The sequence below is a fragment of the Oryzias latipes genome, chromosome 10 (assembly GCF_002234675.1).
Source record: "Oryzias latipes chromosome 10, ASM223467v1".
Classification (NCBI taxonomy): domain Eukaryota; kingdom Metazoa; phylum Chordata; class Actinopteri; order Beloniformes; family Adrianichthyidae; genus Oryzias; species Oryzias latipes.
In genome coordinates, this window is record NC_019868.2 from 2,354,201 (window position 1) to 2,362,303 (window position 8,103).

Sequence of the window (8,103 nt, forward strand, 5' to 3'; positions counted from 1 at the left end):
TTGGCAGTGGCCCCCCTCCTATGGTTGCCGTATGGAGTGGCCACCCCCTCTTTCGGTTTTATTTGCACCTTAGACATGTAGGGTCCTTGGTAGGGGGGGTGCTTGGACATCACTGCCAGCAAGCAGCAGATGTCCTCGTAGCACCTTACCCGCCAATCTTAACCGCACCTTAGGCATTCAGGGCCCCTTGGTGGGGAGGGTGAGGGGACATCACTGTGAGTAATCAGGATATGTCCCCTTAGTGCCCTACCCGCCAATTTTAACTGCACCCCCCTTAGTACACACACCCCTCCCCCGTCAATATATACATTCCAACATAAACACACACACATGCACACACACACCCTCTCAAACACACATACACGCACACACATTTTGCAAGGAAGGTGGGACCTAGGACCATCTGTCCCCTACCCCTTCCCTTGTGGGGGGTGCAGGCCCCTTGGCAACGGCGGCCGTGTCCCCTAGGTTCCGGGTTCCTGGGCCCGGCGGTTCTCTCTCCGCACGGTGGGGGGGTTTACATTACACCTCAGCCGGGGGGGGTTCGTGTTCCTGGGGGGTGGGTCATGGTCCTTGCCCCTGAGCGCTGGGCCCCGCCAAATTTCCTACTGTGGCCTTTTTTCCCCGGGGTTCCCCCTTCCTGGGCTGGGGCGGCGGGCCCCTGCCTTGCTCCTCCCTGAACCAACCGTGGGCAGGGTGGGTGGCTGCCTGGAGTGCGGAGCGGGTCTCCCTTGGGGGGTCCTGGCTCGTACCTAGAATTGGGGCGGGGGATGCACAGAACTCCTGGGTGGTGATGGGGTGCTCGTCTGGGGCTGTGGGCGTCCTTCTCCGGTGGGGCCCTGCGTTGGGCTCTCCCGGCGCGGCAGGGGGGCTTCTCTCCTGGTTGGGCTGGGGCGACACTCTCTTTCCTTCCGTGCCTCCCTGCTCTCTGGCTCTGGGGGCCTCGCGGCGGTCCTGCTGGCCTGGGTGGCGGTCTTGGTCGACCGGGGGGCGGTTGTTCCCTGCCTGTTCCCGTGTGGCGTTGGGGGGATTCCGGCTGCCGCTGCTGCTGCAGCGGGGGTCTTGGGGTGGGGATGGCTGGGCACTCTCCCTCCTTCTTTTCACGTTCCACCATCCATTTTAGAAGAACATAAACACTCACCTGAGCACAGGTGTTAGCTCACCTTTGCACTAACAGTTTGCATGGTTTAATGACTGAAATATTTCACACTAGTTGGTTTTAAGGCATAAATATGCGTGTGAACACTATCTGTTTTGTGTACATGTCGACATGTGGACATTTTTGCAGCTAACAGGTGTGTTGATAACATTTGAGTGTGTGTGTGGACAGGCCCCGCCCTTTTTGTACTACATTTGAACCTTACCGTAACGATAAACAACCAGTAAACTTGTTCCTTTATGATGCTTCATGGTCTTACCCCCCTCCCCTCCTATCATCACCCTCCTACCCCCCTCTCTCTCTAACATCCCTCCCTTTTTTCCCTTCTTTCCTTTTCCGTCCGGTCCAACACCAAAGATATTCAAACATGGTTGAAATTAATAAAGTTTGGCCTCAATTACAAAAGGGGTTTATTCAGACATACCTCTGGTTTGTATGAAGATTAATAACCCCTATTGTTAAAGTAAAATATGTCCAACACAAGAGGCCCTCAGCTTTCATCTGTCTGCCCAGCTGTTGGACAGGACAAGTTTAAAAAAAAAAAAAAACACATGAACAAGATACTAGAGTCGACCAGACTATGCACCGTAGAGGAACAACGAACTGGCGTTGAATACTGGCACTGGATCTCCTTAAGAAGCTGCGGCTTGATGAGGTGAGTGGAGTCAGCTGGTCACATCAGGAAGGGAGCAGAGGAGGGAGGGGGGAGGAGACTGACAGAGGCACCATGCCACACCCATAACTGAGGCTGCGCCCTATAACCCAGTGCGCCCTACGGCGGTGAAAATACGGTACTAATAGTAACAAATTGCATCATCATCAAAAGATTGTTCCTTAAGCACTCCTAGTCTGTCGATCTATTTTCAAATCATGTTCTTATTGAGGTTCCACCCTTACTACAAAAGCTTTTTACTACAAGTTTTTACTACAAGTTTTTTTATACTCGTTCTGTTCAGCAACTAAGCAAATAATTGCAGAGTTTGTATTAAACAGACTTTACGGTTAAAACCAAGGATGGGTGAAGTTTGAAAAAACAAGATGAATATTTGTAAAACCCCCTTTGAGTTTGATACTTAATTTATTCAAAAACAGATTTTTAAAATCATATTTTTCATCATGTTTCAAATTCAGATTAGACAAAATAGGTAATAAATTTAAGGGGGAGTACATTGGGGGACAGCCCGGAAAGGAAAAACAGAAGTGGGGTCAAGTGAGATAGTACACAAAAAGTCATCAAAAGGAAACAAAGATTAACAACAGAAAAGGCAATAAAAGCTGCTTGTGGTTTATGATGATCAATAACACATTTATATATTTATCAAGAAGGCATATTTTGTGAACAAACATAAACATCAACACATTTAGCACAACATTCACTAAGTACTGCCTAAACTTTCACGTCTATGCAGACTCACACAAGCTTACATAGCAGGTATATACAGAGACTAATTCACCATAATCCGTATACATACACATACAAGTAAATGCTTGTCAAACTTTTATCATATCTGCAGATGAGATGAGCAGGCACTCCAATCACCTCCACATTGACACAAACTTTAGAACACCACACGCCGGTGGGGGCATTGCTTGTACAGTAGTCACTTTTTCTAAGAAGGCATGCCAGCAGCTTTAATCAATCTACAAGAGGATCACACTACTCTGCCTCCCTGGTAAAGTCTAGTCCAGGATTTAGTTGACAGTCAAACTTTTGATTTAGAGAGAACATTTAGGTTATTTTCAAAGTTGTGGAACAGTAGATAAGACCTACACCAGACACAGAGTGCTCGAGGATTCATGAGAGGTCACTCATCCAATCCACATGTATTCATGGATTAAGAGAAAGTGTTTTATTTTATAACTCACTGTGTTTTTGTGTGAGGAACTCTAAAAAGTAGAGTTCCGGGGGGCCCTACAAGGGGCTGTCTGCATGGTCAACTACAGTTTGCGGTTTGCAATGTTGGTAGTAAGTGGAACCGTTTCCCAGTGAATATTGGACCCCAGCAATTAAATGGTAAATGGCGTTGTGACAATGAGCAGTTGTCACATTAAAGAAACAGGCAGAGAACGTTAATTGACAGAGTTTTATTAGTTTAATGCAGCTAAAGTTAAGCAGCAGCAGCAATGTTCTTCTAGGTCAGGAGCACCTGTGAAAGCACATAGATTTAAATATTTGTTTTACACCTGCTGCATGTATGTCTATGCCTTGTCTGATGATGGTGACTCACCTCTGTTTTCTGTGTCAGGAATGGTCCGCCAGCAAAAGAGGTCCCTAAGGGTACAAGGACCTTATATTGGTTCCAGGGAGGGAACCCAAATCATTGCAAAGTTAACAGGGGAGATTTAGATTAGTAATTTTATTATTTGAGTGAATTATTGGAATGTTTTAGGAACAGTCGGTGAATTCTATTTTTGCATGGGGAAATTATCTATTTTTATAGGGGTTGGGGAAACTTTGAATGTACATATTTTAATATTTTGTGTAAATAGATTATCTGTGGGAACCTGGGTGAATGGTAGCTCCCAAAGGGGAAATCTTATAAAGGTGGGAGTTGTAACCATTGGGAGGTGGTTGTTGGTTAGCAGTTAGAGCTCGGGGCATGACTGTTAGATGCCAGTTGAAGAAATTGGAAATAAAGTTTGAGCTAAAACCAAGTCCTGAGACTCCGCCTGTGCTTCTACCATGAGGATGGCCTCTGAGACTACGAGCTGAACGTGACAGGCGTATACTTGTATAGTGCTTTTTACCTTCCTTGAAGGCCCAAAGCGCTTTACAGTCACAGTCCCATTCACAGTCACACACACATTCACACACTGGGGTTCAGTGTCTTGCCCAAGAACACTTTGACACATTGACATGTGAGGTGGGAATCGAACCCGCAATAATACGATCAGGGGTTGACTGCCCAACCGATGCACCACGGCCGCCCCAATTAGGCCTTTTTTTGGCTGCTTTAGTTTTTTACCTGCAGAGGGAGTCTGTTTTTGTACCACAGGATTTTTTTCCGGTTTTTGCTGATGATGTTCATCTGTTGTTTTCATTCAACCAGAACCTTTAGTTTGCATTGGGGCAGTTTGCAGTCAAGTGGCTGAAATTAGAATTAGCATCTTAAAGTCTGAGGCCATGGTTTTTGATCAGAATTGGGGGTTTGCCCTCACAAGGTTGGGAAAGAGGTAATGTCCCAAGTGAAGAAGTTCTATTACAGGGTCTTGTTCTTGAATGTGAGATGGACTGTGAGTTTGACAGGCAGATTGTGAACATTCAGCTCTGTGTCCTTCTGCAGAGTGATTTTTGCTAATGGTCATCATCCTGTCTTCACCTGTCTTCACTTGTATTTGAATTTTGTGCTTCTGTCTTTCTGTGCCAGAAACTTGTCAGTCTTCTGGAGTGATGCTCACTACCATGTTTCTGTTAAGTGGAGCCCAAGGTCCTGCCCCCCGTACAGTTGCATGTGATTCATAAACCCTCAGATATGTTCTTTTCTTTTTTAAAGTAAACATGAGATTTCATCATTTTTTGTTAAAGTTGTAATTAAGGAAGAGAATACAAAAATAATAATTTGCTACAGGTCAAATTTAGTTTTAAATTTTTTTGTTTGTTTTTATTTAATAAAATCTAAAACTAAATGGCTTACTTTTATATAAATAATGATTTTTTTTCTGTTTAGGTTGAAAAAAGGGTTTCTATACACATATTTCGGACAGTGTTCTCTTTGACAGATCTGTTTTTTGCTCACTAACGGGTAATTTGCAGCAGTCTGTCTGATCAGTGTGAATGACTGTTTTTCCGCCCACACCTGCTGCTCTGACAGACCTCTCTACCTCATCTGTGCACAGAGTCCCCCGCTTCGGAGAATTACTATGTTCCTGTCATCACCTGTGCTCCTCGTGTCACAGAACATTCAGGAAAACATCTTGATTCCTGCTCTCAACATCTCACTGATATTTAATCACACACTTAAAGCAAACTTCAAATATATTACATTTGAAATGGTCCATTTCAGGGCTATGCCCACTTTATTGCTGTTATTAAATAACCGTATCATCATTATTTTTTTTCCAAAAAAATTGTCCGCAGCTAAGTGATGATATTACCCGTGATGGACTGGACACCCTCCTCCCCACACACTGCTCTATTCGACATCTTCAGCCTTCCTGTAAACAGCAGCTTGATGAGAAGACAAAACCCAATAGTTTTGAAAATTTGACTAACTTGCTATACTTGTAAAAATTGTAAAGATTTTTACACAATATTGCCAAGGAATGTCAAAAAATAAAAATTTCTTGTGATTCATTGTTAAATTCCACTGAAAGATGACACTGAAATCACTGCCTCGGTGGTGGGAATGCAGGTGAAGAGGGAAGTTACATCATAAGACACCATCGTCTCGTCAGAATCCAGCTGAAGATGTTTGACTTTGTTTGCAAAATCTTGTGAATTCCTAACATGATGCTCTGTGAGGCCAACCAGAGGGGCCAAAATAGTAGCCAGGAGAGGGAGTCACTGGCTCCCCAACCCCCAGCTGAGGACAGAGGACTCTAAACGACCCGAAACCATGTAGGCTAAGTTGGACAATACCATCCAGTTTCAGGTCTGACTCCTCCCCCATGAGCGCATATAAACCAGCTCTTCGACCAGCTAATTCAGAATTGACAAAGCCTCTTGGATAAGAGGTGAAACATCCTCTAACTTTAAATCCAAGTCCAGATGACATCCCCTAAACCTACTACAATATTTTTAGAGCAGACAAATTGCTGTGGATTCTAAATTGTCCCTATAGGTGTGCATGTGAGTGCATGTGTGGCCCTCCAAAAGACCATGGGGGCCAGTTCAGGGTATACCCTGCCTTTGCCCAAGAGCTGGGTTTGCTCCGGCAGCCCTGTGACCCCTAAAAGGATTCAGTGGAAGCTGTAAGTGGATGGATGGATAGATTGCTGTGCAAACTGCCAGAAATGTTGGATGAAATACAGAAGAAGATGCAAGTTGGCAAATAAAACGTTCTAAATATTTGTTATTGTGCCTTTTTAAAACACCGTTGGATACTCAAGCGGGTCAAGACCTTCGAATTGTAATCATGACAGTCAGTGAACTCTTTCATTGCAACATTTGTGTTGCCCTGTGGCAGTTATGGGGTTAAAATCTAACGCAGTGGTGGTTTGATATCTAAAGGGCTAATACATTTGGCTGGGTGTACTCTGATAACAATATGTGTTGTAAAAAGGTAAGTATTACCGTAACTAGTTTTTTTTCTTTTCATTTTTGGTTTTGTAGTCAGAAAAAAAGAGTCATCTCCCATTTTCCATTTCTCCTGTTTGTGGAAATAGTGAAAAAGCTTGTTTACCAATTTTCTGTTTTTTTTTTTAATGTCCAATTGAAAATTGATTGGCCATTACATTGGCAGACCCAGAAGGATGAAACACATTTCAATTTTTACAGGATATTTACAAACAAGATTGGCCAAACTACAGAAAACAAGCTGGCATATTTTGTTCTGATGCTTGCCTGTCAGACCAAATATAATAGATGCAGGGATGCAGATTAGCTGCAACAAGATCACTGTACCAAGTGCAATGAGAACAAACATGTTTCAAAGACAACATGCAGCTCATTAAGACATGCAATGCATCAAGGCTCTGGCAAGGACAAACTGGCAGGTATGACAAACATTGAGATGAGGATTAAATCTGATGCAATGTCAGCAGTTAACAGTCTCTTATCACATACTAGAAACATCCTGGAATTAATCATGAAGAAAAAAAAAATTAAGACTTATTTTCCTTTCTTTCTCACTATTGGCGGCCATTATTCTAAAAGTACAACTAACATGAAATGCAAAAGAGCACGTTCTCAGTTAAAGTTGGAACTTTCTTGGTTGGGAATGCCTAAGAAGATTCAGTGTGACTGTATTCTTTTTACTGGCCAAGAAAGGAGCATGTTTGGTAAGGGTCGTGGCATTAAACTCACTCCCTCAAGCGCTGTTTAGATTCAAACAGTAAAACCTGTTAATAGCCTGCTAAAGAAAGCCAAATACACTGACTATAGTCGTTTAACTGCACTTTGCAAGACGGGAAGATTAGCAGCTGCAAATCTGAAAGAATGAGGCTGTGAAAAGCCATTATTTTTGCTTAAGCTCCCAGCTGCAACTTAATTGTAGAAAGTTTTAACAATAAATTAAGACCTCGTCTCAAACCAGTTGCTCCACTAAAATCTAAAACCCTAAAAATCAAACCCACACCCCCTTGGAGAACTGAAGAAATCAAACAATTGAAGAGACAATGCAGACCCGCTGAAAGATGTTGGAGAAAACATAAGCTGAAAATATATCACCCCATACCAAAACCAACTAAAACTATACAACCAGACTGCAAAACAGACCATGAACTCATACTTGGAAACTAAAAATAACCCCAGAGTCGTCTTCATCACAATCAAATTAGATCAACTCTGACGTGAATGAAAACACAATGCCAACTACCACCTCATCGTGCGAGGACTTTGCTAACCACTTAAGGGAGCAAGATCGATTCTGTCTGATCTAACATCATTAATGAACAGAAATACATTTTTATTGGAAATAATGGCTTGATCTTACTGGACAGTTTTGACCTGGTTGAAGCTGCAACACTTGGTCGTGTTTTCTCCCGAGTTAATCCAATGACCTGTTTTTTGGATCCCATCCCTACATCACTCTGTAACTAAATTCAGGGATCTTTTGAGAAGGAGATTTAAAATATGATCAAGTGCTCTCTACGGATGGGTACTTTTCTTGCTGCTTTTGAAGCTGCAGTGGTGAAATCATAACAAAAAAAAAAAAAACAATTTAGATTGTATGGTTTTTCATAACTACAGACCTGTGTCCAACTTGCCATTTTTAAGCAAGGTTTTAGAAAAACTTTTTTTTTAATCAGTTGAACGAGTTTCTCTCAAAAATCAATATCTTTGA